Here is a 12,310-nt window from a genome sequence, read left to right as displayed (position 1 = left end):
CCAAATTGATTTCTCTAACAAAGCTAAAAACACAACAAAACAAAATTAAAAAGGGGGTAATATAATAATGCTCCCCTAAATTGATTTGGTCAAAGTATTTTACAAAGCAACAGAAGTGAATTACTCTATGATAATTTTTAGTATTATACAGGGAAGGGTGTATTATTGGTAACCTTCATTAAGATTATTTTATTAGCTTTAGCTATAAGTATATGTTATCTTGCCATATGAAAATTAGCAACATATATGTATTTGATTTTTCTCACGTAAGTTAATGTTTGACTACTTCTAAGTAAGGAAGACTCCCCATCCTATACTAGCCACCCAAAACAAAGCCAAGGCCCTACACTGAACTTATAGTTCTAAGATGCCAGCTCTTTGGAGATAGTTGAAGAAAAGCAATAAACCCTAACCTCAGACACTCTGTGGTTACAGAAATAACAGGCTCTTCAGTTTCATGGTGAAAATACCTTCATGGTAATTAAGACTTCTCTAATTGGATTTAAGAGTCTGTCTACAAGAAGGATATCATACCTAATACCAGAAACCTAGCAAAAGCACCCAGGGCTATTGAAGCCATGAATGATGGAAGAGAACCAACAACTACCATGTAACTAAACCAAAATAATCCCAGACTTCTAAACGTCTGTCCTTATACCCTCATATTTTATGCAAACCTTACCACTCAGCAAGAAGAATGTTATAGAAAAAGTTAATTGTTGTGGGTTGTACTAATATTTGAAGCTTTGATGTTAATTTTGTTTTCTTTTTATTTTTCTTTTTATTGGATATTTTAATTGTTAACACTTCAAATGTTATCCCCTTTCCAAGTTTCCCCTCCAGAAACCCCTTATACCATTACCCATCCCTCCCACCTTCTTTGAAGGTTCTCCCCAACCAACCAACCACTCCCTACCGCCTCCCTACTCTGGTATTCCCCTATACTGGTGCATCGAGCCTTCACAGGACCAAGGGCCTCTTCTCCCATTGATGCCCTACAAAATCATTTTCTGCTACATATGCAGCTGAGCCATGGATCACTCCATCTGTACTCTTTGGTTGGTGGTCTAGTCCCAGGGAGCTCTGAACTATCTGGTTGGTTGATATTGTTGTGCTTTCTATGGGGTTTCAAATCCCTTGAGCTTCTTCAGTCCTTTCTCTAACTCCTCCATTTGGGAACCTCATTCTCTGTCCAATGGTTGGCTGGGAGCATCTGTGTTTTCTTAAGAGAGGTTGTCCCAAACGAATAGTAGATCATGTATTTAGGTGATCTCATTTGAACCTTTCTTTTTTCATTTTAACTGGTTAATAAAAACTAGAACCTGTGATTGTCAGTGGAAGGGAAAGGTAGGATGTGAAATCTTTGAGAGTGGAGGCAGGTAGAAGAGGAGGACAAGAAGGGAAGATAGAGAGGATAGAAGAAGAGCAGGAGAAAGCAATGATGGAACAGAACTATTTGGTCAGGAGAAACTGTAAGTAACAAAGGGTATTATAGTGGGAAATAAGTTAGTTTAGCAATAGATGTGTCTAATTTAGGTATATAGTTTATAATTATAATAACAAGATTGTGTGTTTCTTACATGGGTGTATTGGGGTTGGAAATTATTATAACACATTGCTGGCCAATATCTTTAAAACATGTTAAAAGCACATCACATAATACTATAGGACAAATAATTGTAGAGAGATATAATCATACTATAAAATGCTTAACACACTGTAAGTATACTTAACAAACAAAGGGGGCAAACAAAGAGCATAGATTACCTTATGCTTTATTAACCTTAAAATTATTAAATGCCAATGAACAAAAAACTATGGCTCCTAAAATACATTAGATGAGAAAAACTGCTAAACTAAGGCAGCCTGTTTATTTTAAAGATGTTAGAACACTGGGATAAAAAAATAAAACAGGGAATATAATACAATGGGAGAAAGGTTCAGCCTATATTTCCACATAAAAAGAAAAGCTATGGATTCCTTCCAAGTTGATAAAAATTAGACATGGCAAAGAGACACAACCGCTGAAGACCTTGACTAAGAACAAAAAGTAAGAGATTGACAAGATCAACAAAAGAGGTGATACACACACACACACACACACACACACACACACACACGTCTCTGTACACAGAGACAGCTCTGGAACAGGCTGAGACTTAAATGTCTATATACCGCCAATAATTCTTATTGGGTATAAAATTATCCTGACTTATTCTTACATACCATCCTTTAAGATGACATGAATGAAAATATAGGTTATATTTTGATTGTGCGATCAAACTAATCTCTAAGGAAAGGCAGTTTTCCTTCCTTATTGATCTTTCTTAACTAATGTGTACCCTGCGTTCCATGTGAATGTCTTTACAGAACTACGTGTTGCTTGTAAAATTTATATATTGCAGAATTGAAGAGGATAAAAATAGCCCTGATAAAATTTATACTCTTGGATGCTGAGATTCTGGGACCTTATATTCCAGTGCCTTGCTTGATTCTACCTCAACTACATCAAAGCTGTTTCCTCTAAAACTTGCTTGCTGGCCATTTGTAGAACAGGTAGCTCACCCATCCACCTTTCTGACTGTTATTGTCAGGACTTCAACTGAGCCATGAATTTTCTTGACACATAGAGACTAGACAGCAAATGATGCCAGCTAGCCACAAAGCCAATTTTCCTATTTCCCTCAGAGCCCCCAGAAAGGAATTCTTCACCACAATTTAGTTAGAAGCAAGCAAAAGATCATTGTCCCAGTCCATTATGTTGCCATGGATGAATCTGGTTATTTTATGAATTGTAGATGTGTTGTCATCTAAGGGATAATTTACAAATGCTGTAGCTTTAGACTTGGAAAGAACTAGAGAATATCATCTCAGAGATTTCTATGGTTCCTTTCCTTCTTTCTTAGATAAAGAAAAGGGGAACATAGAGTAGTATCACAGAAATGAAAGAAATAGACAAATAGAAAAATAATATTAAATTTAGCCTTCAAATATTGTATAGTCATTATCTTACATTGATAAAAATCTTTATATTTGATACAAAATTGAATTTCTTACATTGGTACAGAATGTACATTGATATAGATTTAAGGTTTTTGTTGGTATAAAATTTGTATATTGAAACAAAATTTAAAATTAATATTGTTACTCTTAGGTAGGCATTGTGCCTATGTAGCTCATTTAAGAATACCAAAGCTTAGACCTAGTCCTTACAAAATCTGCTACTACCAACTGTTTAGGATGATCAAGTAATGCAGATCAATAGTCAGATAATGAAACTCATGGTCATATTAGACTCTAATTAGTTAATTGTAAGTGTTTTCAAGACTATACAAAGAATAAATACATAAGAATCAATGTTTGATAATTCAGTTATGATATATATGGCATTTAATATTGTTTTGTTACTAAAGGTAAACTGACTGCAAGGCATGTGTGCTCCTGATAGTATGTCCATCTTCAAGGAAGATATTACACATCATTACCCTTCAGGCAGAGTTGCTTCAATCAATGCAAAGTAATTACTTAGCAAAAATTGCCATAGTTCATCTGTAGATAAAAACACTACCTATAAAAGGACAGATATGAGATAATAGACTGCTAAGCTCTGCCAAGAGATGGTAAGCTAGTCCTTCATAATTCCTGCTTCATTAAGGATTGTCAGATGGTTCTAGGCAAGAAGGCTGAAGACAGATGCTCCAATGATGTAAGAAATTAGCAGATTGAACAGTCAGCTATCCCTACAAATTGTATCATTTTGAAAGCTATGCTTTTGTGCTTTCTACATGTTCAGGTATTCAGGTAATATTTAATCCCTTCTCAGATCTCTGGCAGGGTTGACGACTAGTTATAATCTCATAACTGAACTTAAGGTATTTAGTATTAAAGAAAAATTTCCAGATTCTAAAGGAAGGATTTCAGATAGTTATACAAGTTAAAATCAATGTAATTCCAGCACAGAATTATAAACTCTTTAAATTGGGATAGATGTTAGAGTATTTTATCTAAATTGACAAATATGACGGACTAGATGTTAAGAATATATCATAATTTATAATTTACATAATTGTTATGGTTGTGCTCAATTTATATCTCAGAGAAAGAGCCTTTTTAATTGGACAAATAAAGGGGAAATGTTGTGGGTTGTCTTGATGCTGTCTGAAATTTGATGTTAATCCTGCTTCCTTAAGAGTGGTGGTCCCCAATAATCAGTCGATCACATATTCAGGTGATTTCATCTGAACCTTCTCCCCAATTTAACTGGTCAATAAAGGCCAAAGTCTGTGATTGGGCATCCCTTTTCCAGGTGGGATGTGAGACCATTGAGAATGGGGGCAAATAGGAGGGGAGGACCAGAAAGGAAGAGAGAGAGGAGGAAAGAAGAGGAGGAGAAAGCCATGATGAGCAGTACCACATGGCCAGGAGAAACTGAAAGTAGCACAGGGTCTCATAGCTAGGGAATAAGTTGTTATATTGCTAGGTCTGACCATGCTAGGCTCATAGTTTATAATTATAATAGCTAAATTGTGTGTTTTTATACAGTCTTACTGGTGTGGGAAATTACTACAGCAGTCAATCATAATGCAGAGTTGTGGAGCCCAGTCACAAAGCATACATCTAGAACAGAACTCTTGTGCATGTGGATTAGGGATCAGTACAGAAGAGAAAACATAAAGCTTTTAAAAGCCATAAGGTCAAGGTGTTTGTAACAAGATCCTGTTTTCAACTCATTATTTTCATCAACATGACTACTTAAACATGACTTCCCAAACAAGCACAACAACAATACTCACGCAAATGGGGAAATCTCAAGAGGCTTAGTACTACACAATGAAATATAAGCAACTAATGGTGAGGGCAGAAGAAATACTCTTCCATGGAAGAGAACATCAAATGACTATCAAATGACTGTCTACTACCAATGTATCAGTTCTGAAAACATATACAGCCTGAACAGGATGCATTTATATAATTAGGAGTGAGTGTGTAAGTTTGTGTGTGTGTGTGTGTGTTGTGCAAGAACAATAAAGAAAGATCTCATAATTTGAAAAAGAGTTATAAAGAGACGAATTCACAAATAATTAAATTAATATCTATACCTACAAGATCATAAATTTCTTTTTCTAGAGGCATCTAGTCTATGCTATTTTTATGGCATTCAAAAATAACCAATTTGTGGACCTAACTACTGGATATTTCTATCTCACTGTCCAACATGTAACTCAGGTCAAACATCTACACCAGTTTCTAGTAAAACTGGCCTCTACTATTTTCTTATATAACTCAAGAAATATCAATAAACCAGACAACTGAAAGGAATATAAGATTATCTTTTTCTTTCAATTTCTGTCTGCCAATTAAGGATCAAGTACCATAAATTATCTGCTCACTATAGCCATAACTTAATTTCTGTCTAAGACTAATATGGTAATATTAGCTCACATTTCTGACCCAGACTATTTCAGTAGATTCCCCATTTTAAGTAGCTTCTTCAAATTTTATACCCAAGCAATCCATTGCACTCTGTTTCTTAGTCTGTTTCAATGTGAGCAAGCTTCTGTCACACATTCTCCTACTACACAAGCTCCTGAAACTTCACTTCCTTTGCCCTGAGGAACTGTGTCACATAAAATCATATCAAGTAATTACAAATAAAAAATATTCATAAAATAATGTTTCAAAAAATCAGGGATATCATGCTTAGAAATGAAAAGGACTATGCAGATTATCCCATGAAATTTGCATATTGTGCATTTTTTCTTTTAATATCTTCATATTTTCTTTCGATCAAAAGACTAGACACAGCTTAGCTCTACTATAAGACTCAGCTGCAGATTTTATTGCAACTGTTTAATTTTTTTGGTCTAACTATAAGCAAAGCTGGCCTCGGACATGAACTTTTGCTTTTGCTCTCCTCAAGAAAGAGTTGTTTGGGGACATTTACAGAAATTCAAGATGGAAATCATGCCATTTTTCATACTGAAATTTAGCATTCTTTGAAAGCTGACATAAGTTACACATCCTCCTACTTGTGTTATAGAATGAGGATCTTGTTTTCTTCATAATGGGAGCTGAAATGTTGAAGCCACTAAGAGATCCTTGCCACAGAATCACCTCAAGGAATACCACCTTATGACTTCAAAGCCTCAAGGAGAACTCTGTTTTAGGAAAGTTCATGCCATGCGTTTGAAGGTCTATATAAGGTCTACGAAGTAAAATCCTTTGTTATTAATTCAAAGTCAGGCAAAAACAATAGCTCTTGCCTCTAACCCCAGCACTGGGAGGTTGAGGAGAAGATTGTCATAAGTTTTAGAGTAGCTTGGGCTACAAAGTAAGTTCTAGGCTACAACATTACAGAATGATATCCTATCTCAACAAGAGAAAAAAAATATTTGGGAACTGAAGTGGGGATGTTTTTTCTGGAATCTTTCTTTTGAGAAGACATCTGATGTTCTTCTGAAAACAGACACTTGACAGGGCACATGATGGTTAGAAATAATATAAATGGAACTCTGCAAACAGAAATAGGAGGCTCTTGCACTGGTACTCCATGCAATGTTTGCTTCTTTGTTGATCTTTGCTGGTCTTTACTGTACTCACTTCTTCACTGGTCTTCACTAGTCTTCAGGTGTCTTCCCTTCATAGACAGAAATATTTCAAAACAAAAACAAAAACAAAAACAAAACCTTGAGGTATTCCAGTTAATTCTAGCTCCATCTGATTAGTGGAGCTTTGCTGTTTCTGCTGGATTGCACCACCACTACTGATTCATGTTTGGAATTTGCTATTAAAATGGACTATTAGTGTCCTGAAAAGAATGAAATCACCCCAAGGAACTATCCAAACTTTCCAAACAGGTCTACAAACCTCTTTCCCTATTAACCTTCTTTCTCTCCTACACCTGATAGTGGGCTAGAGGAAAGGTTGAAGTATCTCAGAACCTTAAATAAGGTAGGTTTTGAAATCTACTCCTCCAAGGAACTAATCCCAAAGCAATACCTTTTGCTTTCAGCAACATACTCCAACCTAATCACAAGTAACAATCATAGGATATTATCATAATCCAAAGTCTGCTCACATAGTGGATAATTTAGGGCATGGGACATTTGGGACTAGCTTTGATCTGTACTCATCACTTGCATAAAAAGGTGTTGCCCTTCAGTAAAATAAACTGAAGGCTCAGATCTTTATTACAGTAGCAGGGTTGTGCAGGCTGAGTGAGCTCTAAAGAACAGGAGAACATGAGGTCCTGCCTGGTTTTCAAACTTGTAACTGTCACTAGCAAATTGGTAATTGCAGAGAAAGAACATTTTCATTGAATGCCAGGCTTCCCTCCTGCATTTCCCTTCCAGCCAGGTCTTACGTGCTTCTTACACTAATAACTCTGTGATCTACAAACATAGAGGTGTTTACAAATACTTTGTTTTTAATTTTAACACTTTAATATTGTTTTAAATGTCATATAGCTTTCTACAACAATGTGAGCCACTAACATAGAAACACTCATTTGAAAATTGTTACTACCAATTCAAAAAATCTAGAACACCATTGATAATGTAGCTAATGATAAAATACATAAGAAAGTTATTTGACTTTAATGAGTAAAATCTGTGAATAACATAGAAGTTAGATATTTTATCTTTATTAACTTGAGTATTTCTTATTTTTTTTAATTTTTATTTTTTTCCATCTTTATTAACTTGAGTATTTCTTATTTACATTTCAATTGTTATTCTCCTTCCCAGTTTCACGGCCAACACCCCCTTAACCCCTTCCCCTCCCCTTTTGTATGTATGTTCCCCTCCCCATCCTCCCCCCATTACCACCCTCCCCCAAAACAATCATGTTCACTGGGGGTTCAGTCTTTTAAAATGACCATTTATTAATAAGTAGATATAACTTTGATAATACCACACAACACCAAGGATATTAACCATATTTTCTTATCTGTCGGATATACCTAAACTTCTAATTTCTGTCATTTTATCTTAGCAGAAGCAGCTCCTTTTAAGGATATATATTGGACTAATAAGCTTTGATCACAAAGAAATTCATACACTTATTTAAATGTAAAATTTTACATAACAAAAAGTGATGTTTAGCCTGGTTAATATAAAATTCATATCATTAAAACTATGTTAACGTTACCAGTATACTAAAACGGTTAAAAATAGGTAAAAATGATGTTACTGTAGCATAATCACAAAAGTAAAACATATCTATAACAAAAATATAAATATAGATAATAAGTAATATTTTAATAAAAAATAAATTCAATTTTGTCTGCAGATAGAGCTTGGAGGTAGAGTATTCCTTGTTTATGGGGTCCTAATTCACCCTATAGCATCGCAAAAATAAATAATAAACCAACAAGTGAATACAACCTTTCAGTGATTTGGGCCTTTAAGAGTTTGAGCCATAAGTACTACATAAAATGCTGGTTATCACAAAGCTATTGCCCAGATAATAGTGTTTTCCCCTTATCACTGTGTAGAGATTCACTCTCTTCAACAATGGACACATTTTGGAAAGAGATGCATATGAAAATATTCTTTACCCTGCCCCTAGGGTAGGTGCTGCAGATGTGGCTGTGTGTCATGTGCAGAGAGGAAAGGCTATGCCTGACCTCCCTGTTCTGACCTGTGAATATCTGAATGAATAGTAGCTTAACATTCCCTGAAAAAAGGGAGTCTGAGATGACAACCAGCATAGCACTGAGCAGGCACCAAAAGGTTCCCAGGGCATGGAACAAGCCAGAGACTAGAAGTCAACACCCTCCCCGCTTTTCACCTTTGGAATGCAGGCACCAGACAGGAGTGAGTCTAAGAGGGGACACTTACACTTGGATGGACCCAAGCAAGGAGTGAACCTGAGATGACCACCTGACAAATGCTACGGTGCTGGGAGTGCAGGGTGCTAGTCTAAGATGACTACCAGTCAGACAGTGCAGTCCTAGGGGGAGAGACCATCTCCAAGATGACTCCTGCCAATGTACTTAAGCAGCACATTGTACATTTGAAACCACTTTTGAGATGACCTCAGACACTCAACGACCCTGGGCACCACTAAGATGAGCAAGTAAGTGGTGGAGAAATAGAAGAGAAAGAGAAACAGAAGGATGTAGGCATAGTGGAGAGAGAACTAGAGACTCAATCGTAGTGAGGAATAGCAAGATGTGAGTAGCCAGAGATGCCACCAGAGACAACAGGGCAGTTCTGGCCTCGGCTGCCACCAGAGTTCACAGGTGAGCCCTGTAGCAGCAGAGGGGCTGACACCAACAAAAATTAGATGGGTCTGGCCTGCTTCTTGGGGAGATGTTAATGCCTGAGGAGTGTGCAGAACTAGTTCCACACCTCACCTGTGCATCCTGGAAGCTGGCCCTCGGGCATGAGAGTAGAAGAACTGGCTCTGCACTCACCAGCTTTATTCGTGAGAGCAGGCCCTGCACCTCACCTGGACATCACAGTGGAGCTGACCTGGTGACAGAAGAGGTTAGCCAGCCTGAGGTTGGATGTGTGAGAAAACTAAACCTGCCCCTTGTTTGCTGGGTGGTGACATGGGCCAGGGAAAGATTCCACACCCTCCTATACACACACACACACTCACACACTCACTTTACCACCTATACAGTTGGCCTTTTCTTTCATAAGCTGCAGTACTTTGTTGAGTGGGTAGCACAGTAGAGCTGGTGCTGGCCAAGAGGGTTGCAGGTAAACAGGCCCCAAGAGTTTGAACACAGAAAAGCCTGTCAGTGGCATGGATGAGGGAGAGATACCCTCCACCCCCCTCCTTGCCAATCCCTTGTCCATTGACACCTATGGTGAGAGAAGTAGGCATGTCTGGGACTCACAGGCATGCAACATTAGGGAGAGCAAGCTGTGCACCTTGCATAGGCAGCAGGGCTGACCTCAACCTGGTTGTTGTGGTTGGGGGGGTGGTTGAGCCAGCACCCAGAGCAGTAGAGCAGAAGAGCCAGTGGTCTAACCAGCTCAGATTCAGGGCTTTAAGTTGTCCTGCCCCAACATCTACCCTATGGGTGAACTGTTAGAGTCCATGAAGGGGCCAGTCATACAGATTTAAGACTACAGGATCTCCATCACACACAGCAACAATAGTATATCTGAGAGGAGTCCCAGTGATGTTCAAATATTGATAGAGTAGTAGAAGCTAGAGGTTTCATACCAGATCAACCAGTTATTGCAATGAGCGTTTGCAAGGAAAGAAGTTTAGACAAAAGGATATAATGTGGAGCACACTTTAATACACCACAGCTACCACAAGATTTTTTTCCTTTGCTGTGGGGGAGGTTGAAAGAGTGGGTAGCAGGAAAGTAGAGAAACAATGTGTAGAATTGAAAAAGTTAAATATCTATCCCTTTTTCTGATAGTGATTCCATTAAAGGTAAATATTGTTTTACAATACTACTGCACCAAAAGGTATAAAGAAAAATACTAAGACATGAATGAATTCTATCAAGAACAAAGCAATCAGAGGGAGACAAAAGACTTTGTATTCAACAACCAAAAAAAAAAAAAAAGAAAGAAAGAAAGAAAGAAAGAAAGAAAGAAAAAGAAAGCTAAAAGGTTAGCTACAAAATAACTGAAAATACTTTCATGCTTGTGAAAGAATAACATCTTATTCATATTAGTCTTATTTCTTGGGTTCCAAATAAATATGCAATAGTGTTCATTTGTATGTATGTCCCAGCACTGAGACTAGATTAGTAAAAATAAAATGATAAAATACATTATAATTAAAATGAGCTGTTTTACATTTTAAACTATGCAATGAAAACAAATTTGGACATCCACATTTTAATCAAGTTGCCAAAAAACCTTTAAAATGTAAAAAAAAAAAACTTTAAAATAGCTGTATACGTATATAAGCCAATTTCTCAAATTTAAAAAAGATCATAAATGAATTTATATGCAAATAATGTGAAAGTATAGAAGTAATATAAAATCCATGGTCTTTTTTATCTCCTATAGATGTATGCAAGATTATCGCTCTAAATTTCTTGTATTTAACTTTCTTGGATTACAGAACTCTATAGTCCCAGAAGGAAAGGAATGGTTTTAGAAAATGCAAATGCTAAGCCATATTTATTTAATTCCAAGTAATTAAATATGATCATCCCTATATAAGGTGATTACATATATTTAGAAAGTAAAATTTTGCATCCTGCAATGTTTATCATTAAATAAACCAGCAGAATATAATCATATTATTGCAGTATAATTTGGGATACACCATTTTACTTTCTCTAGCATCAACAGAATGATCAGCCCATACACTAAATATTATTTTGCTACTCTATAACGTACAGCTCTGTAGAATGAAATAATTGTGTTTTATAGAATGTACATAGTAGATAAATGTAGTATCTCTTTGGTTTTGTAACTTCACCAACTCAGTAGTTATAACCTTTGATGTCAGAATTAGCTACAAAATTATTCTGTGCTTTATAGGTTTGGTAGGAATATAAAGTATATTAGAATCATATATCAACTCTAGGTTTCTTAATATTACTTCCCACAAAGGCTTACATTACCCTTTGCTAATCAAATCAATGCTTGTGCAGACTATATCCTGTCAGACTTCACTATATGTTTTGTAATCAAGTAGACATTTTGAAAGGCTTTAATGTTTTAACAATGGAAGGAAACGAGAGTATTAAAGAGACGGGATAGGAGCAAAACAACCCTCACGAGCATTAGTTTATGTCTGTGGTCTTGAGGAAAAGAGCTAATTCTCCAATAAGCAAAATGAGGCTAGATTCAGATCCCACCAGCTTTTTCTAATAGCTTTGGTTAAAATAAAGAAATATTTCTTAGCTGCTGTAATTGTTTATTCATGCCAATGACAATACACCAAAATGCATTTTGTTTTGTTGAAAATTTAATAGAGAGGTCCGTGAGATGGAGGTAGACCCACAAGCCAGCCAACAGGGAAGAAATCTAGAAGCTTAGAGCAAGTGGTATAATCAGTGGTTGCAGTGCTCAGCTTGAACTTGACTTTATCCTCACGAACATCCCAGTCAATATGTGAAAACAGCTGTTTCGCTAATTATCTGCTCCAATTGCATTTTAGGTTGAGACACATTCCCATGACTCAGGCAAATCTGAAAATGCTCTGTGTATGGGAGTAAGCATGTTCTGACACAAGAAATGGACAGCTTGTAACTGAGCGTTCCCGTAGAGATTAGTAAAATGAACAAGTATATTATCTCAGCACACAACTGTTTACATGTATAGAAGATGCTCCAAGGTAAGGCTGCTATCACTGTCTCATTTCTAGTACTTTTATGACA

The 12,310-nt window shown here is 36.5% G+C and overlaps 1 protein-coding gene and 1 pseudogene across 5 annotated transcripts in view; one reads left to right on the top strand and one right to left on the bottom strand.

Moving 5' to 3' along the window:
- Galnt13 (polypeptide N-acetylgalactosaminyltransferase 13) overlaps window positions 1-12,310 on the bottom strand; it is a 666,951-nt gene that overhangs the window by 541,458 nt on the left and 113,183 nt on the right.
- Window positions 8,567-8,674, top strand: LOC120102077 (small nucleolar RNA SNORA17; annotated as a pseudogene).

This window comes from Rattus norvegicus, chromosome 3 (assembly GCF_021556685.1).
Source record: "Rattus norvegicus strain SHRSP/BbbUtx chromosome 3, alternate assembly SHRSP_T2T, whole genome shotgun sequence".
Lineage (NCBI taxonomy): Eukaryota > Metazoa > Chordata > Mammalia > Rodentia > Muridae > Rattus > Rattus norvegicus.
This window is presented reverse-complemented; position numbering and strand designations above follow the sequence as displayed.